The sequence below is a fragment of the Rhinoraja longicauda genome, chromosome 2 (genome assembly GCF_053455715.1).
Source record: "Rhinoraja longicauda isolate Sanriku21f chromosome 2, sRhiLon1.1, whole genome shotgun sequence".
In the NCBI taxonomy this organism is placed as follows: Eukaryota; Metazoa; Chordata; class Chondrichthyes; order Rajiformes; family Arhynchobatidae; genus Rhinoraja; species Rhinoraja longicauda.
In genome coordinates this window covers 106205411-106230687 of record NC_135954.1, presented here as the reverse complement: position 1 = coordinate 106230687, position 25277 = coordinate 106205411, and the positions used below count along the sequence as shown (strand labels likewise).

At 43.8% G+C, this 25277-nt stretch overlaps 1 protein-coding gene across 7 annotated transcripts in view; it reads right to left on the bottom strand.

The window, feature by feature from the left end:
* pard3aa (par-3 family cell polarity regulator alpha, a) overlaps positions 1–25277 on the bottom strand; it is a 946605-nt gene that overhangs the window by 224510 nt on the left and 696818 nt on the right. The window lies entirely within an intron of this gene.

The window sequence follows — 25277 nt, the reverse complement described above, 5'->3', positions numbered from 1 at the left end:
ACTACCCCCCTACATCAAAAATCTTCTAACCCCCCTCTCTAACTCCAGGTCCCTCAGGTCGGCCGACTTGGGGCTACTCACCATCCCGCGGTCTAGGCTTAGACAATAGACAATAGACAATAGACAATAGACAATAGACAATAGACAATAGACAATAGACAATAGGTGCAGGAGTAGGCCATTCAGCCCTTCGAGCCAGCACCGCCATTCAATGCGATCATGGCTGATCACTCTCAATCAGTACCCCGTTCCTGCCTTCTCCCCATACCCCCTCACTCCGCTATCCTTAAGAGCTCTATCCAGCTCTCTCTTGAAAGCATCCAACGAACTGGCCTCCACTGCCTTCTGAGGCAGAGAATTCCACACCTTCACCACCCTCTGACTGAAAAAGTTCTTCCTCATCTCCGTTCTAAATGGCCTACCCCTTATTCTCAAACTGTGGCCCCTTGTTCTGGACTCCCCCAACATTGGGAACATGTTATCTGCCTCTAATGTGTCCAATCCCCTAATTATCTTATATGTTTCAATAAGATCCCCCCTCATCCTTCTAAATTCCAGTGTATACAAGCCCAATCGCTCCAGCCTTTCAACATACGACAGTCCCGCCATTCCGGGAATCAACCTAGTGAACCTACGCTGCACGCCCTCCATAGCAAGAACATCCTTCCTCAAATTTGGAGACCAAAACTGCACACAGTACTCCAGGTGCGGTCTCACCAGGGCCCGGTACAACTGTAGAAGGACCTCTTTGCTCCTATACTCAACTCCTGTTGTTACGAAGGCCAACATTCCATTGGCTTTCTTCACTGCCTGCTGAACCTGCATGCTTCCTTTCATTGACTGATGCACTAGGACACCCAGATCTCGTTGAACTCCCCCTCCTCCTAACTTGACACCATTCAGATAATAATCTGCCTTTCTATTCTTACTTCCAAAGTGAATAACCTCACACTTATCTACATTAAACTGCATCTGCCATGTATCCGCCCACTCACACAACCTGTCCAAGTCACCCTGCAGCCTTATTGCATCTTCTTCACAATTCACACTACCCCCCAACTTAGTATCATCTGCAAATTTGCTAATGGTACTTTTAATCCCTTCGTCTAAGTCATTAATGTATATCGTAAATAGCTGGGGTCCCAGCACCGAACCTTGCGGTACCCCACTGGTCACTGCCTGCCATTCCGAAAGGGACCCATTTATCCCCACTCTTTGCTTTCTGTCTGTCAACCAATTTTCTATCCATGTCAGTACCCTACCCCCAATACCATGTGCCCTAATTTTGCCCACTAATCTCCTATGTGGGACCTTGTCGAAGGCTTTCTGAAAGTCGAGGTACACCACATCCACTGACTCTCCCTTGTCAATTTTCCTAGTTACATCCTCAAAAAATTCCAGTAGATTTGTCAAGCATGATTTCCCCTTCGTAAATCCATGCTGACTCGGAATGATCCCGTTACTGCTATCCAAATGCTCAGCAATTTCGTCTTTTATAATTGACTCCAGCATCTTCCCCACCACTGATGTCAGACTAACTGGTCTATAATTACCCGTTTTCTCTCTCCCTCCTTTCTTAAAAAGTGGGATAACATTTGCTATCCTCCAATCCACAGGAACTGATCCTGAATCTATAGAACATTGAAAAATGATCTCCAATGCTTCCACTATTTCTAGAGCCACCTCCTTAAGTACTCTGGGATGCAGACCATCAGGCCCTGGGGATTTATCAGCCTTCAGTCCCATCAGTCTACCCAAAACCATTTCCTGCCTAATGTGGATTTCCTTCAGTTCCTCCATCACCCTAGGGTCTCCGGCCCCTAGAACATTTGGGAGATTGTGTGTATCTTCCTCAGTGAAGACAGATCCAAAGTAACGGTTTAACTCGTCTGCCATTTCTTTGTTCCCCATAATAAATTCCCCTGCTTCTGTCTTCAAGGGACCCACATTTGCCTTGACTATTTTTTTCCTCTTCACGTACCTAAAAAAACTTTTGCTATCCTCCTTTATATTATTGGCTAGTTTACCCTCGTACCTCATCTTTTCTCCCCGTATTGCCTTTTTAGTTAACTTTTGTTGCTCTTTAAAAGAGTCCCAATCCTCTGTCTTCCCACTCTTCTTTGCTATGTTATACTTCCTCTCCTTAATTTTTATGCTGTCCCTGACTTCCCTTGTCAGCCACAGGTGTCTCTTACTCCCCTTAGAGTCTTTCCACCTCTTTGGAATAAATTGATCCTGCAACCTCTGCATTATTCCCAGGAATACCTGCCATTGCTGTTCTACCGTCTTCCCTGCTAGGGCCTCCTTCCAATCAATTTTGGCCAGCTCCCGCCTCATGCCTCTGTAATCCCCTTTGCTATACTGTAATACCGACACTTCCGATTTTCCCTTCTGCCTTTCCATTTGCAGAGTAAAACTTATCATGTTGTGATCACTGCCTCCTAATGGCTCTTTTACCTCTAGTCCCCTTATCAGATCAGGATCATTACACAACACTAAATCCAGAATTGCCTTCTCCCTGGTAGGCTCCAGTACAAGCTGTTCTAAGAATCCATCTCGAAGGCACTCTACAAACTCTCTTTCCTGGGGTCCATTTCCAACCTGATTTTCCCAGTCTACCTGCATGTTGAAATCTCCCATAACCACCGTAGCATTACATTTTTGACACGCCAATTTTATCTCCTGATTCAACTTGCACCCTATGTCGAGGCTACTGTTTGGGGGCCTATAGATAACTCCCATTAGGGTCTTTTTACCCTTACAATTTCTCATTTCTATCCATACTGATTCAACATCTCCTGATTCTATGTCACCCCTTGCAAGGGAATGAATATCATTCCTTACCATCAGAGCAACCCCACCCCCTCTGCCCACCTGTCTGTCTTTTCTATACGTTGTGTACCCCTGAATATTCAGTTCCCAGCCCTGGTCCTCTTGTAGCCATGTCTCAGTGATCCCTACAACATCATACTTGCCCATGACTAACTGAGCCTCAAGCTCATCCACTTTATTTTTTATACTACGCGCATTTAAGTACAACACTTTAACTTCTGTATTTACCTCCCCTCTCACATCGTTCACAATTGGCCCTGCCCTTAATTTCTTTTCCGCTCTAGAACTTCTGTTCCCATTCTTCCCAGAGTCTTTTGCAATATCTCCTGTATTCCCTTTTACCTCATCTTCATATTCACAATTTGTTAACCCCTCCCCCCCACTACTTAGTTTAAAGCCACAGGTGTCACACTAGCAAACCTGCCTGCCAGAATGTTTGTTCCCCTGCTGTTAAGCTCAGGGGTGACCGCGCTTTTGCGGTTGCAGCTCCTAAACTGTGGAACAGCATCCCTCTCCCCATCAGAACTGCCCCCTCCATCGACCCCTTTAAGTCCGGGCTCAAAACCTATTTCTACTCCCTAGCGTTTGAGGCTCATTGAGGAGGCGCTGTGAACTGTTTGCGTACTACTGTATGTCTCTTTTTTTTTCCATTGGAACCTAATCAGATGTGCAGCACTTTGGTCAACGTGGGTCGTTTTTAAATGTGCTATACAAATAAAATTGACTTGACTTGACTTGACAAACCCATACGTCTTTGGAGTGTGGGAGGAAACTGGAGATCCCCGAGATAACCCAATGCAGGTCACAGGGAGAACGTACAAACTCTGTACAGACAGCACTTGTAGTCAGGATCGAACCCGGGTCTCTGCCGCTGTAAGACAGCAGCTCTACCGCTACGCCACCGTGCTTCTTGCTATTGAGGGCGTGCAGCGTAGGTTTACTAGGTTAATTCCCGGAATGGCGGGACTGTCATTTGTTGAAAGACTGGAGCGACTAGGCTTGTATACACTGGAATTTAGAAGGATGAGAGGAGATCTTATCGAAACGTATAAGATTATTAAGGGGTTGGACGCGTTAGAGGCAGGAAACATGTTCCCAAATGTTGGGGTTGTCCAGAACCAGGGGCCACAGTTTGAGAATAAGGGGTAGGCCATTTAGAACTGAGATGAGGAAAAACGTTTTCAGTCAGAGAGTTGTGAATCTGTGGAATTCTCTGCCTCAGAAGGCAGTGGAGGCCAATTCTCTAAATGCATTCAAGAGAGAGCTAGATAGAGCTCTTAAGGATAGCAGAGTCAGGGGGTATGGGGAGAAGGCAGGAACGGGGTACTGATTGAGAATGATCAGCCATGATCACATTGAATGGCGGTGCTGGCTCGAAGGGCCGAATGGCCTCCTCCTGCACCTATTGTCTATTGTGCTGCCCCATGTGTGTAACACAAATAGCAGAAATCCCAGCAGAGATTCCTATAGAACTCCACTGGTCACAGACCTCCAGCCTGACTATTGTCCTTCCACCACAACCCCCTGTCTTCTATCAGTAAACCAGTTCTGAATCCATCCAACCAAGTCACTGTTAATCCCATGCATCTTAATCTACGGAACTAAATCTATTAGATGGTTTGCCATTTATCTTGGTGCTTGTCCCCCATTGAGACTAGTCAAGTTTTTCTTTCATCTTGACATTGCCACTTTAACTACATCTTTTCAAATGCATTAAGAATGATGGGGTAGACACAAAAGGCTGCTGTAACTCAGCAGGTCAGGCAGCATCTTGGGAGAGAAGGAACGGGTGACGTTTCGGGTCAAGACCCTTCTTCAGAATGATGGGGGTCTGAATTTTATTACTACATAAGGTATCAGTAAATGATAAATATACATAATTTTATACAGACAGAAAATAAACCTCTTTACTAGTTTGACAGGGGTACTAGCAAATGTACTAGTTTGATGCGGTTACCAGCAATCAAGATAATGAATACGTTAACAGATGTAAATAATAGCAGAGGTACAAAAAGCAGAGGAAACAGGATAAATTGGGTCGGATGGACCTGCAGATGCTGGTTTACACTGAAGGTAGACACAAAATGCTGGAGTAACTCAGCGGGTCAGGCAGCATCTCAGGAGAAAAGGAATGGGTGACGTTTTGGGTCGAGACCCTTCTTCAGTCTGAAGAAGGGTCTCTCCTGAGATGCGGCTTGACCTGTTGAGTTACTCCAGCATTTTGTGTCTCCCTTCGATTTGAACCACCATCTGCGGTTATTTTCCTACTCAGCTGCTGCTCAGTCTAAGGAAGGATCTCGACCCGAAACGAGACCCACTCCTCTCCAGAGATGCTGCCTGTCCCGCTGAGTTACTCCAGCATTCTGTGTCTATCTTCAGGATAAATCGTGCACTGCCATGTAATTATGCAATGTACCAGTGGCCTTTATTGGAGAAAGGCAAAACGAAACAAAAAAAAAAACTTGAAATCTATTATTCTCAACGGACAGAAGCAATAATAGAGTCTGAATGAATCATTCACCCACGACGTACACATCGATGAGCTTTATTGACAGAATGGAATCAAGGCACAATAGATACAATAAATAAAGAGATTTCATTTGACAAATTCAAAAGGCTGCCATAGGTTTATTTGTGAAGTGCTGTCCTTGATTACAATGCCATTTCCTCCAAAATGGACATTAGTTCTTTTTGAATAAATACTTTGTTTCGTTACTTAAAGTTATTTGCACAAAGTTTTTTTCTATTCGTTGGTGGCATGCTGAGACAAACTATCTTATTCTCTGATGGCACACAATCAGTCATGGACTGGTGTTACTAATGACCATCGGGATGTGGTGGCCACCTTCTCCCCAAGGATTGCTCTGCTAAAGGCTCGCTTAAACTTCTCAAAATGAGAACTGGTCAACGGGGAGACCAGGAGGAAAAAGGTGACGTAAATCTGCTCACTGATTATTTTTCGTTTTAGTTTAGTTTAGAGATTCAGCGTGGAAACAGGCCCTTCGGCCCACCGAGTCTGCGCAGACCTGCGATCCCAGCGCATTGTTTTGATTTGTGCTGCACCCTTGGAACAGTTTTTTTTTTGTGCCTGTGTGTGTGCTGTGATGTCTGTTTCTTATTGTGATTTTAGTACCTGCTCTGATGTACAGCACTTTGGTCAATGTGGGTTGTTTTTAAATGCGCTTTCATAACTAGATTTGACTTGAATTGACTTTGACATTAACACTACCTTGCATGCACTATGGACAAGTTTACGTTTACGCCAAGCCGATTAACCTCCAAGCCTGCACGTCTTTGGATTGTGGGAGGAAACCGAAGATCTCAGAGAAAACCCACGCAGGTCTACTGCATCTGCCACTCCTGGACCTTACACAGTGTGATATCATGAGAGGTAGAGTCATAGAGGGGAGATACATTTCCTCCCGGTGGATGCAACAAGGACTACAAACCAATATGGCTGCCAGCTAAAGACTACAAAACCCATAGTCAGCAGGGCTGCCTGATTGCTGCCCAGATGAGCTGATTGCCTCAGTGAGAGAGCTAAAAGGGAAGGGAAGCAGAGTATTTAAAAAGAGAGACAACGACTGGAGCAGACAGACAGGGAGAGAAGCAGTGGTTGAGTTATATTTTTGTAAGGCAGCAAGCTACAGTTTTGATTTAACTACCTGTTTTGGTTTTGTGTACCTGTCTGCAAACAATTAAGTTTACCTGTTTTTGGAAAAGACTAAATATATGGAATTTAAGTTTGAAAACAAGAACTTTTCTGTCTTCATTTCCGGCACCCACACCTCCCAACCTTCAAGAGAAAAGCTCCCGACCTCTCAAGACATCACAACAGGTTCAATGATTCCATTCAGTTGAACAAAGAGTAATGATTGCGAATGATGAAGGGACAAGGGGAAATTTCAGGTCATTGAGATAATACTAATGTCGAGGTGCCTTGTGTTTTACGTGGGGGTATCGTTCCTGAAAAGCAGTGCGTAATTTAAAAATGCGTAAACTAAACATTTACATTTTTGAACAGACAAATTTGAGCACGTTATTTGAAAAATATAGCACGTAAATTAAGTTTTGGTATTAATTTGGTAATTAATTTGTATTAAATTGTAATTAATTGGTTACAAGCACATTTCAAAAATGCATACATCAAGCACGCGTAAAATGCAATGCGTCTCCATTTAATTGTCAGCTTAAAAACAATGAAGACACATTTAAGCGATGTCAACTTATTTACATCGGCGAAACCAAGCGCAGGCTCGGCGATCGCTTCGCTGAACACCTGCGCTCGGTCCGCATTGACCAACCTGATCTCCCGGTGGCTGAGCACTTCAACTCCCTCTCCCATTCCCAGTCTGACCTTTCTGTCATGGGCCTCCTCCAGTGCCACTGGGCTGCAAACTGCCCAGGCGAAATATGAGGTGCTGTTCCTCCAATTTCCAAGCAACGCCATCATTTTGCGAAAAATAGTGAAGGGGCAGTAAAGCTCAGCCAAGGCCACATCACTCATGGTCTCGCTGAAAGGTATGACATATCAAAAGTTTTTCCTTACTCCTGTTTATACGTTTATAAGGTCATAAGTGATAGGAGCAGAATTAGGCCATTCGGCCCATCAAGTCTACACCATTCAATCGTGGCTGATCTATCTCTCCCTCATAACCCCATTCTCCTCCCCATAAACTCTGACACCTGTACGAATCAAGAATCTATCTCTGCCTTAAATATATCCACTGACTTGGCCTCCACAGCCTACTGTGGCAATGAATTCCACAGACTCACCACCCTCTGACCAAAGAAATTCCTCCTCATCTCCTTCCTAAAAGAACGTCCTTTAATTCTGAGGCTGTGACCTCTAGTCCTAGACTCTCCCACTAGTGGAAACATCCTCTCCACATCCACTCTATCCAAGCCTTTCACAATTCTGTATGTTTCAATGAGGTCCCCCCCTCATTCTTCTAAACTCCAGCGAGTACAGGCCCAGTGCTGTCAAATGCTCATCGTATGCTAACCCCACTCATTCCTGGGATCGTTCTTGTAAACCTCCTCTGGACCCACCCCAGTGCCAGCACATCCTTACTCAGATATGGTGCCCAACATTTATAAACTTTCATGGCAACCTGTGGGATACATCTGATTCACAGGATATTTCTAACTGGCCTGCAAGTGCAAGTGGCAATTTGTCTGCTCTCCTCGTCACAAGCACCTAAAACAAGTTCCTTGGGCTGGAGTTCAGTGAATCTGAGGGCCTTGTTTATGTAAGTGGCAACCCATGGTCCCAGAAATGGCTTCATCTGCAGGTAAACTACCTCCCCAAAAGCTAACTAGCTGTCAAAATTAATTATTACAAATTCTAAAAAGTTAAAAAAACAATTATATCGCTTATTTATTCACAAAATGCTGGAGTAACTCAGCGGGTCAGGCAGCATCTCGGGAGAGAAGGAATGGGTGACGTTTCAGGTCGAGACCCTTCTTCAGACTGATGTCAGGGGGGCGGGACAAAGGAAGGATATAGGTGGAGACAGGAAGATAGAGGGAGATCTGGGAAGGAGGAGGGGAAGAGAGGGACAGAGGAACTATCTAAAGTTGGAGAAGTCGATGTTCATACCACTGGGAATTAACTCAGCGGGTCATGCAGCATCTCAGGAGAGAAGGAATGGGTGACGTTTCGGGGCGAGACCCTTCTTCAGACTGAAGAAACATCACCCATTCCCTCTCTCCTGAGATGCTGCCTGACCCGCTGAGTTACTCCAGCTTTTTGTGAAGATAATGCTAAGTCTCATTGAGCTTGAGTTTAGCATAATCATCAGGCTGATTTATTTTACAGAATTATAAATATTTACTACGTTGAGGCTCAACTAGCGGTTTGCAAGCCATAATCAAAAGAAATAATGCAATAGACACACGGCAACCTCTGCATTTCCACAGGGGTGCCTTGCGGGGGTTGGGGGGTCAGATGGCTAATGGAGCAAATGTGGAAGAGTGATGCATTTTAGAGTGCAAAATAAGGTTAGGACCATTTGTAAGTTAAAGCCGTCTACAATACACAGAGCACGTCTAACACGACCAAGCAGTTGTGCACAATGAAGAGTGTATCCCATTTCATATAAATAGGACTCTAAATTTAATTAAGGATTTCCTTTGCGGGACTAAATAAAGCAAAACACTTGGAGCCTCACCCCAATGACAATAAAATGCAATTACACTGTTAGATTTTGATGCCAATACAGCCATATTAGGTTTGTATTGGATTTACAATGGAAAATGCCGAAGATTCAACTTGTTAAATAGTTTTGAGATTCTCGAGCGTTACTTTTTATTAATGTGTGCATGAATTGGGTGGAAAATGCCAGTGATATAGTGGTTATTTCATTGAAGAAGTATTCCAGGGAGCCGGACTATTATCCAGAGAAAACAAATTTAGGTTCGTGGATAAGAACTTGTGTTCTTATCAAATAAAAATAAAGTGTACATGAATAAAACCTTGGGAAGGAGAGTGATTTGCTCACGTATTTTTCGGGAGAGAAAACTACCCACCTTACCTATTAGAATTGGCATCTAATTTCAAATTGCCTTTAAGAGGTTGAGAAAACCAATAGACAATAGACAATAGGTGTCGGAGTAGGCCATTTGGCCCTTCGAGCCAGCACCGCCATTCAATGTGATCATGGCTGATCATTCTCAATCAGAGTAGAGTACACAATGCATTCTCAAGATTGCTGATACCAAACCAGACAAGATTGCTGATTCCCGGGCGGCACGGTGGTGCAGCGGGAGAGTTGATGCCTTACAGCACTTGCAGCGCCGGAGACATGGGTTCGATCCTGACTACGGGTGCTGTCTGTACGGAGTTTGTACGTTCTCCCCGTGACCTGCGTAGGTTTTCTCTGAGATCTTCGGTTTCCTCCCACACTCCAAAGACGTACAGGTTTGTAAGTTAATTAGCTTGGTATAAGTGTAAATTGTCCCGAGTGTGTGTGTGTGTAGGACATTGTTAGTGTGTGGGGATCGCTGGTCGGTGCAGTCTCGGAGGGCCGAAGGGCCTGTTTCCGTACTGTATCTCTAAACTAAACCATTTTCCTTTCAGAGGTCTAGAAAACCATTGAGTTCCACCAAACTACAATAAGTAATTCAAGTGAGCAGCCCAACTTCTCAGGGCAAGGTGAGCTGTGTCGTCAAAGTGCATTCAAACAAAACAAACACATTATCAAAAGAGGATAGACACAAAATGCTGGAGTAACTCAGCGGGACAGGCAGCAACTCTGGAGAGAAGGAACGGGTGACGTTTCGGGCCGAGACCCTTCTTCAGACTGAGAGTCAGCAGAAAGAGAAATTATAGAGACGATGATGTAGAGAGATAAAGAACAATAAATGTATGAGCAAGCTAGCAGAATATTTAGGTTGAGATATTTAAGACTTGCTGCAAACTGAGTATCCCTGATTTAAGAAGGGTCTCGACCCCGAAACATCGCCTGTTCCTTTTCTCCAGAGATGCTGTCTGACCCGCAGAGTTGGTCCAGCCTTTTGTGTCTATTGTCTGTGAAGATGTTATAGTGAAAAACAGACACATCGTAGTCCAATGGGACCTTAATATAAACATGCTCAGGTCCACACTTGAAGATACAAGAGGCACACTGCACTCTGTTCCAGTTACTATACAGAACAAACCAGGAATCTTTTTTTTTAATATCAAATGACAGGAGTAATCTCAATATTGCTCAAAGTAATAATGGAAAAAGCAACATTGTAAACGTATGGCTCATGCTGCACAGAGTAAAAGTAACTCTATTTATTATATGGCACTGTCAAATGGATTAGTGCATCATGTGGTAAGATCAACATCATTTTTCTTCACAGGGACGATGCATTCTGAAACTTAAACTCAGATCGCACAGTCGGAGCATGTTTCTCAGTTGATGGAATCAACAATTTATGTTTATAATTCACTTAAGCAAATTCCACTCTTTCTGGGATTTCATCTGGGCTTGTCACTCATTGATTATTTAAGATCTTACAATATTTGAGAGAGCCATCTCTTAAGATGCATAAAATTGAATTTATACTGATCAGTCTTGTCCACTTCAAACAAGTTTCCATCAAATTCAAAAATGTCAATGGCATTCTTTCTCCATCACAGTTTCAAATTGGACAAGTGTCTCCTTTGGGATTGCGAAAGGAAAAATCTGGGCAGGAAAGCTGGTTCATTCACTGCGGTCTCCATGGATAACCTCAGTGGGCTTGGCATTAAATTATTTATTTTGCAGCAAAGTACTTTAATAATGAGAATTACGAGCTAACAGCTGTATGCACTTCACATTGGCTGCTGCAAGGGTCATCCAGCATTATGTAATACAGCATTGAACATGTTTTGCAGCAACACCGGTGATTTCTTACATGCAGGCCACGAATGCGAACATATGGTGCAAACTGTGGAGTCAAGTATAGTGCACAATGCATTCTCAAGATTGCTGATTCCAGACCAGGCAAGATTGCTGATTCCTGGGCAGTTCGGTGAAGCAGCAGCGGTAGAGTTGCTGCCTTACAGCGCTTGCAGCACCGGAGACCCGGGTTCGATCCCGACTACGGGTGCCAAATGTACGGAGTTTGTACGTTCTCCCCGTGACCCTCGTGGGTTTTCTCTGAGATTTTTTGGTTTCCTCCCACACTCCAAAGACGTACAGGTTTGTAGGTCAATTAGCTGAGTATAAATGTAAATTGTCCCTAGTGTATGTGTAGGATAATGTTAGTGTGCGGAGATCGCTGGTTGAAGCGGATTCAGCGGGCCGAAGGGCCTGTTTCCGCACTGTATCTCTGAACTAAACCAGAGCACAAGCATTAGCTTCTTTGCCTGCAAAACATTATCCTTCTGTCAACAAATCAGAATAAGCACATCAAGTTATATCTTGCAAAAGATGTCAATTAGCCTCAGAAAATGCTTCACAAACTAACTGCATGATACTTAGAAACATAGAAAATAGGTGCAGGAGTAGGCCATTTGACCCTTCGAGCCAGCACCGCCATTCAATATGATCATGGCTGATCATCCAAAATCAGTACCCCATTCCTGCTTTTTTCCCCCATAACCCTTGATTCCTTTAGTCCGAAGAGCTAAATCTAACTCTCTCTTGAAAAATCCAGTGAATTGGCATCCACTGCCTTCTGTGGCAGAGAATTCCACAGATTCACAACTCTCTGGGTGAAAATGTCTTTCGTCGTCTCAGTCCTAAATGGCCTACCCCTTATTCTTAAACTGTGACCCTTGGTTCTGGACTCCCCCCAACTTCGGGAAGAATCTGGGCAACATAGAAGATGACAAACCATCAGCATTCCCCCATTGGAAATGAGTCAATGTAGATTAGAAGGGCAGAATCCACCTCATGCAGTTCATTTTAAATAATTGGAGCAAGTTGGTTTGGTATTTCACCATCAGAATTGCACGTCAGCGAATCTATCATCAACTCTCCTGGTTAAATAAAAAAGCAAGTCAAAAGAAATGTAAAAACAAGAAAGGCCATTTGAGCTATTTACCTTATTAGTTCAGTTTAGTTTATTGTCACGTGTACCGAGGTACAGTATAAAGCTTTTGTTGCGTGCTAACCAGTCAGCAGAAAGACAATACATGATTACAATCAATGCATTTACAGTGTATAGATACATGATAAGGGAATGACGTTTAGTGCAAGGTAAAGCCAGCAAAGTCCAATCAAGGATAGCCCGAGGGTCATCAAAGAGGTAGATAGTAGTCCAGCACTGCTCTCTGGTTGTGGCGGGATGATTCAGTTGCCTGATAACAGCTGGGAAGAAACTGTCCCTGAATCTAGTGGTGTGGGTTTTCACACTTCTGTACCTTTTGCCTGATGGGAGAGGGGAGGAAGAAGTGGCCAGGGTGCGACTCGTCTTTGATTATGCTGCTGGCCTTGCCGAGGCAGCGTGGGGTATAAATGGAACCCTTCCACTTCCATGGCTTAATTTACAAATAGCAAACTCTGGACCCCAACCGACAAGTAATTTAAATATCTGTATTAGTGTTTCAGTTTTAACACAGAGGTGTAATCAAACACTGTGCAGTAAACGGCTCACAAGTTGATCTGGAGGCAGGAGCTTGTAATGCTGGCATTATACACTACTCCAAGATGCATTGTGTGTTCAACATTGATCGCCTTCTCAGGATGACTCATAATGAAGTTTGAAAGTCACGATAGCAATTATTATTTAGTGTAAAGTGGTGAAGGGATCCCACACGGAATTTCAATCTCTTCAAACTAAATCACATTTGATGGCTGTTAGTATAAACCGTGGTTTTGATTTATCGAGAACAACTGTTCCAATATCAGAGCGGTACAGCTTAATTCTGGCATTAAAACCTCCTTCACACTGCTTCGAAACAGCCGCCGCGATGGCAGGAGAATCACAGAACAGAAACAAGAGCCAGTACAAGTTTTACAGATCATGATGTGTAGGAAGGAACTGCAGATGCTGGTTTAAACCGAAGATAGACACAAAAGGCTGGAGTAACTCGGCGGGGCAGGCGGCATCTCTGGACAATAGTCAATAGACAATAGGTGCAGGAGGAGGCCATTCGGCCCTTCGAGCCAGCACCGCCATTCAATGTGATCATGGCTGATCATTCTCAATCAGTACCCCGTTCCTGCTTTCTCCCCATACCCCCTGACTCCGCTATCCTTAAGAGCTCTCTCTAGCTCTCTCTTGAATGTATTCAGAGAATTGGCCTCCACTGCCCTCTGAGGCAGAGAATTACACAGATTCACAACTCTCTGACTGAAAAAGTTTTTCCTCATCTCTGTTCTAAATGGCCTACCCCTTATTCTTAAACTATGGCCCCTGGCTCTGGACTCCCCCAACATTGGGAACATGTTTCCTGCCTCTAACGTGTCCAACCCCTTAATAATCTTATACGTTTCGATAAGATCCCCTCTCATCCTTCTAAATTCCAGTGTATACAAGCCTAGTCGCTCCAGTCTTTCAACATATGACAGTCCCGCCATTCCGGGAATTAACCTAGTAAACCTACGCTGCACGCCCTCAATAGCAAGAATATCCTTCCTCAAATTTGGAGACCAAAACTGCACACAGTACTCCAGGTGCGGTCTCACTAGGGCCCTGTACAACTGCAGAAGGACCTCTTTGCTCCTATACTCAACTCCTCTTATTATGAAGGCCAACATTCCATTGGCTTTCTTCACTGCCTGCTGTACCTGCATGAAGGAATGGGTGACGTTTCAGGTCTCAGGAAGGGTCTCGACCCGAAACGTCACCCATTCCTTCTCTCCAGAGATGCTGCCTGTCCCGCTGGGTTACTCCAGCTTTTTGTGTCTATTTACAGATCGTGATACTGGCACAACCCAGACTGCGCACGAAATCAGGATGATGAAATAAGGTGGTTTAATAAAACCTCACGGGTTTGAATCGAAGATAGACCCACAATGCTGGAGTAACTCAGGTAGCATCTCCAGAGAGAGTCAAGAGTCAAGAGTGTTTTATTGTCTATATGTCCCAGATAGAACAATGAAATTATTACTTGCTGCAGCACAACAGAATATGTAAACATAGTGCACTGTAAACAATATAATAAACGAGAGAGAAAAAAAAAGTTCAGTGTGTGTATATATACATACTCGCAAGTATACACATATATATATATATATATATATATATACACACACACGCATACTCAAAAAACAAACAAGAATAGTGCAATAATAATAATAGTAATAGTCTATTGCAGTTCAGAGCTTATTTGAGGGTGTAGTGTTTAATAAGCTGTTCCTGCAACTGGACGTTGCAGTTTTCAGGCTCCTGTACCTTCTTCCCGATGGCAGGGGTGCAATGAGTGTGTGGCCAGGGTGGTGTGGGTCTCTGATGATGCTGGCTGCCTTTTTGAGGCAGCGACTCTGATAAATCTCTTCGATGGTGGGGAGGTCAGAAACCGTGATGGACTGGGCAGTGTTCACAACTTTTTGCGGTCGTCTTCACTCCTGGGCATTCAAGTTGCTGAACCAGGCCATGATGCAACCAGTCAAAATGCTCTCTACTGTACACCTGTAGAAGGTCAAGACAATCCTTTCTGACGTACCGAATCTCCGTAATCTTCTCAGGAAGTAGATGCGTTGATGTGCTTTATTTATAATTGCATCAGTGTGCTGGGTCCAGAAAAGATCTTCAGAAATATGCACGCCCAGGAATTTGAAGCTTTTGACTCTCTCCACCATCGTCCCGTTGACACAAACAGGATTGTGGGTCCTCATCCTTCCTCTTCCACCGTCCACAATCAGTTCATTGGTTTTACTGATATTGAGAGCCAGGTTGTGGTGCTGGAACCATTTGGTCAGTCGGTCGATCTCACTTCTATACTCTGACTCGTCACTATCTGTAATTCGTCCAACAACGGTGGTGTCGTTGGCGAACTTGAAGATGGAGTTGGCGCTGTGTCTGGTACACAGTCATGAGTATAGAGTGGGTAGAGCAGAGGGCTGAGCACGCAGCCTTGAGATGCTCCCATACTGATTGTTAATGAGAAAGAAGTGTTTCTGCCAATTCGAACAGACTATGGGTCTGTGGATGAGGAAGTTGAGGATGCAATTGCAGAGGGATGCGCAGAGACCCAGTTCCGTGAGCTTCCCCTCTTCGCACTCTTCCCCACCTCTCTCCCCTCCCCCCACTCTTCCCCAACTCTCGTTTCCTCCCCACTCTTCCCCACCTCTCTCCTCCCCTCTCCTCCCCCCCACCTCTCTCTTCCCCACCTCTCTCCTCCCCTCTCCTCCCCCACACCTCTGTCTTCTCCCCCACTCTTCCCCACCTCTCTCCTCCCCTCTCCTCCCCCCCACCTCTCTCTTCCCCCCCACTCTTCCCCACCTCTCTCCTCCCCTCTCCTCCCCCCCACCTCTCTCTTCCCCCCCACTCTTCTCCACCTCTCTCCCCCTCCTCCTCCCCCCACCCCTCCTCGCCCCCATCCCTCCTCCCCCCACCTACCTCTCCCTCCCTTTCTCTCTCTCTCTCCCTCCCTCCCCCTCTCGCTCTCTCTATATATCTCCAGTGCTTTGATTTAATTTCAAAGTACAGTATTTTCATCACATTTTTTGTATCTTGGTGACACCAGTTTAGTCGGTCAAAATGCATTTTTGTGATACACAACAATTTTTAATCAATGCAAAAATAAGCTATTGCCCCCTACAATATCAACGTAACATTTCCCCACCAACTTTCCATCAAAGTAAACTAAAAGTGAACTAAGAAGATAACTACAGATGCTGGTACAAATCGAAGGTATTTATTCACAAAATACTGGAGTAACTCAGCAGGTCAGGCAGCATCTCGGGAGAGAAGGAATGGGTGACGTTTCGGGTCGAGACCCTTCTTCAGTCTGAAGAAGGGTCTCGACCCGAAACGTCACCCATTCCTTCTCTCCCGAGATGCTGCCTGACCTGCTGAGTTACTCCAGCATTTTGTGAATAAAAGTGAATTAACTCCCATACAATGAGGAATAGGATATGAGAGAATGAAAAAAAGTTGAAAAAGTCAACTTATTCTCCACATAATCAGACAACTAACACAAGTGATTAAAGGGTACATTAAAATAAAAAACCTATTGGTTCAGTTCACTTTTAATATTAATTTTGAACCCTTATTTCAAACTTCTCTCCAAGCATTAAACGTTATTCCCTTCTCGTGTGTCCGCACACTGTGAGTGGCTCGATTCTACTCAAGTCTTGTTTTTCCGCTGGCTGGTTAGCTTTTCACTGTGCCTCGGTATAGTTCAGTTTAGTTTATTGTCACGTGCACTGAGGTACAGTGAAAAGCTTTTGACAAATTTGACAATTTGTACACGTGACAATAAACTTAACTGAACTAAGGCTTCTATTTTCCATGCTTCTCCACCTACGAGATATGTTGTCATATCTTTCAACTATCAATTGTGAAGGGCCTCGACCCGAAAGGTCACCCATTCCTTCTCTCCGGAGATGCTGCCTGTTCCTCTGAGTTACTCCAGGATTTTCCGTCTGTCTTCAGTGCAAACCAGCATCTGCAGTTCCTTCCGACACAATTGTTTTCTGGCATTTACTCTCTCTCTTTCACTTGGTCGATTTCTGACTCACTTTCTTTAAACCTCATTGCACTTCCAGCTGTCTCCTTCTCCCTCCTCGGTCCTAATTTATTTCCTTTTGCTCTTTGCATCAACACTTATCACCCACCTGCTCCTTGTTACACAGATTCGAGAGAGTCTGGCTTTCGCACTGTTAACATTCAGGAGAAAGCAGCCACGCAGAGTTTCTTTCAACTGGGCCACATTCCCAAATGTAACAGCTGAAGGCAGACCTACCAAAAAATGTGACTCTCTGAGCACGATGCCATTTCATGACCACCCTGCTGTGAGGTGAATGTGTGAAGCCAGCTCCTGCAAATTGCCTTTTGGATCTTTGCATTCCACTGTAAAACCCAGTCTACCTCCAATATCTGACTCTCAGTCTCCAATGCAAATAGACAATAGACAATAGACAATAGGTGCAGGAGTAGGCCATTCGGCCCTTTGAGCCAGCACCGCCTTTCAATGTGATCATGGCTGATCATTCTCAATCAGTACCCCGTTCCTGCCTTCTCCCCATACCCCCTGACTCTGCTATCCTTAAGAGCTCTAACTAGCAAAGGTGGATCTGAAATGCTGCAGGCTTTTACTCTTTAAATTGTGGGCGGCACAGTGCCACAGCGGTAGGGTTGCTGCCTTGCAGCGCTTACAATAGACAATAGGTGCAGGAGGGGGCCATTCGGCCCTTCGAGCCAGCACCACCATTCAATGTGATCATGGCTGATCATTCTCAATCAGTACCCTGTTCCTGCCTTCTCCCCATACCCCCTGACTCCGCTATCCTTAAGAGCTCTATCTAGCTCTCTCTTGAATGCATTCAGAGAATTGGGAACATGTTTCCTGCCTCTAACGTGTCCAACCCCTTAATAAGCTTATACGTTTCGATAAGATCTCCTCTCATCCTTCTAAATTCCAGTGTGTACAAGCCTAGTCGCTTACAGCGCCGGCGACCCGGGTTCGATCCTGACTATGGATGTTGTTTGCACAGAGTTTGTGCATTCTCCCCGTGACCGCGTGGGCTTTCTCCGAGATCTTCGGTTTCTTCCCACACTCCAAGGACGTACAGGTCTGTCAGTTGATTGGCTTGGTATACGCGTAAATTGTCCCTAGTGTGTGTAGGGCAGTCTTAATGTGCGGGGGTCGCTGGTCGGTGCGGACTTGGTGGGCCGAAGGGCCTGTTTCCGCTCTGTATCTCTGCTGGGCGGGGGCTACAATGTCGGGAGCTACGACCGCCCCGACGTGCAGCAACAGCGGCAGCGGCAGCGTGTTCGCCCGCCCCGGATCGGACTTATCATCGGCGGAGCCGGCCGTCTTCGGAGGCTGCGGGAGCGGCTGCGACTCGCCTTAGGCTCGGCCCGCTGCGGACCGTCCGGCACGGCCTGCAACCACAACAGCCTGACTGCGGGAGAGGACGGCAGGAGAAGGGAAAAGACATTGTGGCCTTCCATCACAGTGAGGAGAGGACTGGAGGAGACTCACTGTGATGGATGTTTCTTTGATGGATGTTTCTTTTTTTGTGTGTTTTGGGGTTGTGTAATTTTAATGCCTATTTGGTGCTTTTATTGTTGGACTGTGGGTGACTGAATTTCGTCCAATTTGGATGACAAATAAAGCTATCTTGAATCTTGAATCTTGAAAACTAAAAAACCAAAACGAAATTGATGATGTAGAATAAAAAGAAAGATCATATGTCATCTTATTCACCACATCAAGTTTTATGCCAAACACCATTAACTATGTGGGTGAACGAGAGTTCCATGCTGCTTGAACTGAAGACATTCAGTGTCTCCTCTCTCCTTCAGACTGAAATTAGCCTTTGTTTAGATCAAATTAAAAGGCGGCATATCAAGCAGTGAGTACTGGACCAGCAAATCCAAAGGTCACGAGATCAACTCTCACCATGAGAAATTGTAAAAACGAACTTAATAAATCTGGAGCTTGTGGCACCAAAGGAGATTTGCCAATAAAGCTGTCAAAACGCTCATGGTTCGCCAATGTTCTTTTGAGAAAGGAACAGTAACTTGGTCGGTCTGGCCCAAGTCGAACCCGAGACTTACACTAAATATCCTCAGGGACGTTACAGATAAGTAATAAAATCCCCGCTTTTCAATTGTCACCCACGTTGTTGGAACAAACTTTACAAAAAAAGTAATGGACAGATCAATCATTGACAGAAGCAATCTCCACTTCTCTGTCCCCAACTCATGTGCAACTACATAGGCAATTCTAAGCACTTCTTGAATAAAAGGCACCCATTCAATCATTTAACAAGCAAACAAAAGACAATTAAAAGACAATAGACAATAGGTGCAGGAGTAGGCCGTTCAACCCTTCGAGCCAGCACCACCATTCAATGTGATCATGGCTGATCATTCTCAATCAGTACCTCGTTCCTGCCTTCTCCCCATACCCCCTGACTCCGCTATGCTTAAGAGCTCTATCTAGCTCTCTCTTGAATGCATTCAGAGAATTGGCCTCCACTGACTTCTGAGGCAGTGAATTCCACAGAAGAAGATATAGACACAAAATGCTGGAGTAACTCAGCGGGACAGGAGAGAAGGAATGGGTGAGAAAAAGGAAGAAGGGTCTCGACCCGAAACGTCGCCCATTCCTTCTCTCCAGAGATGCTGCCTGTCCCGATGAGTTACTCCGGCATTTTTGTGTCTACGGTTTAAACCAGCATCTGCAGTTCCTTCCTAGACAATTACAAGAACCCATTTTCCTTACGTTTCATCTCAATGTGACTGAAACCCATCTTCAAGCCAAGGTTTTTGGTACACGGTCGGCAATATATGCATCTCAGCAAATGCGGGCGATTCTCCAAAATAAATTAGGAAGGAGGGGTATTTCCAATTAGAGCTGGATCGTGCAGTTAATTGAAGAGCTGTGCTGTAAGTCTAACCACACCACTTCTCTGACATCTACCCATCAGCCGAGTTCATCAGTACCAATTCAGAATTGTCGCCATATTTTATCGGCAAACGAAATGCAAATTGCCGGAATTCTTCTCGTTTGGAAATGGAGTAATACCTACATCGTACTCAGCATAGAACTTTGCCGAGAATTTTAGGTTTAAAATTATGGTCAATTTTTGTCACTATATGTATAATATATACAATATGAATGTATATTGTACACGCAGCACATTGTGATATTATACACACATCAATAAGGTATCACAAAATGCTGGAGTAACTCAGCAGGTCAGGCAGCATCTAGGAGAGAGGGAATGGGTGACGTTTCGGGTCGAGACCCTTTTTTAAAAATGTTTAACAACATACATCAATAATGCCATTTCATGTGCATGTCCCCTAAAACACGCACACATGCAAATAAACATACAAACAAAATGTAAACTCGTATTTGAAACTGATTTAAAATCTGTTCGAATCCTTTTCGCCAAATGTAGGAAGGGACACATTTCGTGGTGTTACTGGCAGAAATATACAGGAAATTAGTGTCCGAGGTAAAACATCCTTTAACGAAAAGCCCCCTGTAAAGCGTCTCAATTAATCATTGACAAGACTTGCACTAATTGGAAATATTTCACATGAAAAATTAGCGATCGCTGTGCAGGATAGAAGATAATAAAAAGAAAATACGCAACAGTGTGGAGCTGATCAGTTAGTTTACTGTCCAGATCAACAGGATCTCCATGGCAACTGCTAGTCAAAGCTGGCAACCCAAGCCATCTCCATGGATATTCATCAGTTTAACCAATCAGAAGATATACTGGTAACACACACCTAATGAACCTGTACAACACAATGTTCCCCCACCTATAATGATATTATTTTGTAATTAAATGGGTTTTGTATCCAATTTATTTTTCTTGTCATTCCACAGCCTCCTTTATGCAGCATAACTGCTCCACAACAAATGTAATTATTAACCCGCGACCACATTCCCATTTTTGCATTGAAGCAATCAAGCTGCTTCAGGTTGGTACTGTCAGAGAAGACGAAGGCATTGAGCAGCTGTATCGCAGTGACAAAAGAAACTTAAACGCATTTATAAGTTGTACGGTGTTGCAGCACCTTTGGAGTTGGTAATTCGGCACAGATAACGGCGTTCCATGGTTTCCTTCAGACAAAACACCCTTCCCGAGAATTTTGAACAATTCCAATGCACTTTCAGAAAATCGCAACTAAAATTAAATCCGTCCTAAAATGTGATCCCATGGAAAATCCCAGCTATGATCAGAATTTTATTTTCTCTGTTGGAGTTGATGCATCTTCTATAATGACCATTCAAAGGTATTTATTCACAAAATGCTGGAGTAACTCAGCAGGTCAGGCAGCATCTCGGGAGAGAAGGAATGGGTGACGTTTCGGGTCGAGTCCCTTCTTCGGTCTGAAGAAGGGACTCGACCCGAAACGTCACCCATTCCTTCTCTCCTGAGATGCTGCCTGACCTGCTGAGTTACTCCAGCATTTTGTGAATAAATACCTTCGATTTGTACCAGCATCTGCAGTTATTTTCTTATTCTATAATGACCAAGTGTGAGCAAAGGATGCCTTTGAATTTCTGAAAATAGTTTCAGACATTGGGAGTGGGCAGATTCTGCCCAATGTGGATGATTTCTCCAACTTCAGGTCTCCCCGGCATTCCCTCTCTCTCTATCTATCCCTCCCCCAACCCAGGTCGCACCAGCTTCTCGTTTTCACGCAAACCAACAGCTAACAATGGCCTGTTTCCTTTTATCATCGCCACTTTTTTGCATACCTTTCACTCATTGTTCTTTATCTCTCTACATCATCGTCCATATCTCTCGTTTACCTTACCCTTCCCTAACCAGTTTGAACAAGGGTCTCGACCCGAAACGTCACCCATTCCTTCGCTCCAGAGATGCTGCCTGTCCCACTGAGTTACTCCAGCATTTTGTGTCTTACTTCAGAAGAATACTCCATTTTAGTCAAGGGCCGACAAAATGTCACCAGAAGAGGCAGTGCAATTGCGGAGAGTTTGGAGGCTGAGGGAGTGTCTCTACCCGAAACGTCACTTATCCGTTTTCTCCCAGAGATGCTGCCTGACCCACCTAGGTATTCCAGCACTTTGTGTCTATCATTGCTGAACAAGTTGAGTTTCTTCACTGCACAACAATAAAACTTACAACTGCCAACATAATGAATAAACAGCGGGATATGTATCCATTTTCATTGTAAGGACTCAATGGTTTAACATAACTCTTGTTTGGAAATGCTGCTCTGGTGATTGATGATGATTCAAAAATCAAGGCTTGTGCTAAGTTGTCCAGGAGTGTTTTCGTTAGTTAGTTAGTTTAATTTAATGTCAGGTGTACCGAGGTACAATGAGATGCCTTTTGTTGCGTGCTATCCAGTCAGCGGAAAGACTATACATGGTTACAATCAAGCCGTCCACAATGCAAAGATACAGGATGAAGGGAATAATGTTTAGTGCAAAATAAAGTCCAATTCAGTCCAATTCAGTCTGAAGAAAGGTCTCGACCCGAAACGTCACCCATTCCTTCTCTCCAGAGATGCTGCCTGACCCACTGAGTTACTCCAGCTTTTTGTGCCTATCTTCGGATTAAACTAGCACCTGCAGTTCCTTCCTACACAGGTCCAATTAAAGATAGTCCAAGGATCTCCAAAGAGGTGGATGGTAGGTCAGGACCGCTCTCTGGATGGGGATAGGATGGTTCAGTTGCCTGTGAGCAGCTGGGAGGAAACTGTCCTTGAATCTGGAAGTGTGCGCTTTCAAACTTCTGCACCTCTTGCCTGATGCGAGAGGAGAGAAGAGGGAGCGTTTGGGATGAGACGCACCCTTGATTATACTGGTGGCCTTGCCGAGGCAGCGTGAGGTGTAGATGGAATCAACGGTAGGGAGGTTGGTTTGTGTGATGGTCTGGGCTGCGTCCACAATTTGCTGCAATTTCGTGCGGTCTTGGGATGGCTGTTGAGGGGAATTATATTTCACTGAATTGGATTCCACAAACACCCACCCATTGATGTTGGGTGGGGGCTGAAACACGGTATTGTGCAAGGAAGATCTCAGGAACTCCAAGTAAACACAAGAAAATTTGGCAACTGAGGGAGCAAACCCGTTTTATGAAACTAAGTTTCATAAAAAACTTATGACCACAAAAAACCTGTGATTTTAATTGAGAAACCGAGACTTACTTCGGCTCATTATGTGGGAGCATGTATAGAAGCTGTCTTATAAATTCTAAGACGACATAAAGAGTCTCAGGGCAAAACACAGGCTCTGAACTGAACCTAATGGTGGCAGAAATTCTGTCTTTGGTAGAATGATATTTTTATGAAACCAAGTTTCTGACTGCAAACTAGCTTTTATTCTGTTCCTAGTTCAATGTAATCAGTGCTTGTTTATGGCAATGTGTCTATTGCATTGACAGTTCACTGTCCTTTGCACTGAAGAGATCGGGCAATAAAAGCTTTAATGTGCTCCCACCTTCTCGCTTGACTGCTTCAATCACTTGTCTTCTGAAAATAATGGGCAAGTACAGGTGTTCTGGCAATGTTTTTTTTTTAATGTCTAATGCAGCTTTTCTTTTTGGTTGCAATTAATCCCAATCCCCATGGGATTGTTCCGTTCCTTGCCTTCCTGAAAATTCATCATGACGGCAAAATGACAGCACAATCATTTCTCAAGTTTATACCTTCATGTCTACCAGCAATCCATCTGGGAGACTCAAAAATAATGATTCCCGAGCTAAAGTGGGAGCACAGTAGTATCTTGCTTCCTCTATTGGGATTTATCTGCTAATACCGTGACTTAATGAAGATCCGACCACAAAAAACCTGTGATTTTAATTGAGAAACCGAGACTTACTTCGGCACATTATGAGGGTGCATGTATAGAAGTTGTCTTATAAATTCTATGGCGATATAAAGAGTCTCAGGGCAAAACACAAGCTCTAAACTGAACCTAATGATGGCAGAAATTCTGTCATTGGTAGCCATCTTGCAAAGCTTTTTTTTTGAAGCAGGATAATAATAATACAGAAAACATTTGCCTAAATAATCCAGCTAACAGTACACAGGAAAAATGCTGTGTTCAGATATTTAGCGTCTAACCAGAGGGGGAATATGTATGTTTTATAAAGATTCTGGATTTTTGATATGGGTCATAAATTGCAAGCTTTTAATCCAATCTTTTTCCCTGTGCTTCAATGTTTTCCTCTGTTCCAATAAATGACAAACCACAATCAGGAACTGTCTCACAGTAAACACAAGTTAGTCATCCAGAAATTCTACACAGAAAGGCTTAAATCTTTTGAAGCATTGAGGCTTATCATATGTGTGTGTATATATATATATATATATACACACACAGTATATATTTGTGTGTGTATATATATATATATATATATACATATATATATATACACACAGTATATATTTGTGTGTGTATATATATATATATATATATATATATATATATATATATATATACACACACAGTGTATATACACGGCACGGTAGCGCAGCGGTAGAGTTGCTGCTTTACAGCGAATGCAGCGCCGGAGACTCAGGTTCGATCCTGACTACGGGTGCTGCACTGTAAGGAGTTTGTACGTTCTCCCCGTGACCTGCGTGGGTTTTCTCCGAGATCTTCGGTTTCCTCCCACACTCCAAAGACGTACAGGTATGTAGGTTAATTGGCTGGGTAAATGTAAAAATTGTCCCTAGTGGGTGTAGGATAGTGTTAATGTACGGGGATCACTGGGCGGCACGGACTTGGAGGGCCGAAAAGGCCTGTTTCCGGCTGTATATATATGATATGATATGATATATTTCTTACTGTGTAAGGAATACACAGTAAACTGAGGACAATTTATCCTTGTCTTTACTTTTATTTATAATGAATGATCTCTTGTTATCCACTTTGCTGCTGTAACACTGCAAATTTCCCCGGTGTGGGACAAATAAAGGAATATATTATTAATATATAAATATATAAAAAAATAACTATATACACATACACATACACACACATTGCTATCCTGAGTAATCCTTAAGAATTAATCTCAATCCACTCACCGTTTCTAACAAGTGGCCTTACATATGTTAAAGCAGTAAGAAAATATGTAAAAACAAAAATTCGAGCAAAACTAACGATGCGATATGATCTGAATAACATTTCTGTTGTTAATTGCAAAGCTAGTTCACCATCACGTAACTGAATCACAGCAATCTTGAGTTCATAATCTGTTACATCTTAAATGTTCTTACACATAAACTTAATGAATAGAAATTCATTTATCTCAATTATCTAAAAGTGATACTATCAGAGGCTCAAAAATTACTTCTACCTTGCTGCTGTTTACCTTACAAAGCTAGGCATAGATGATCCAAAATAAATA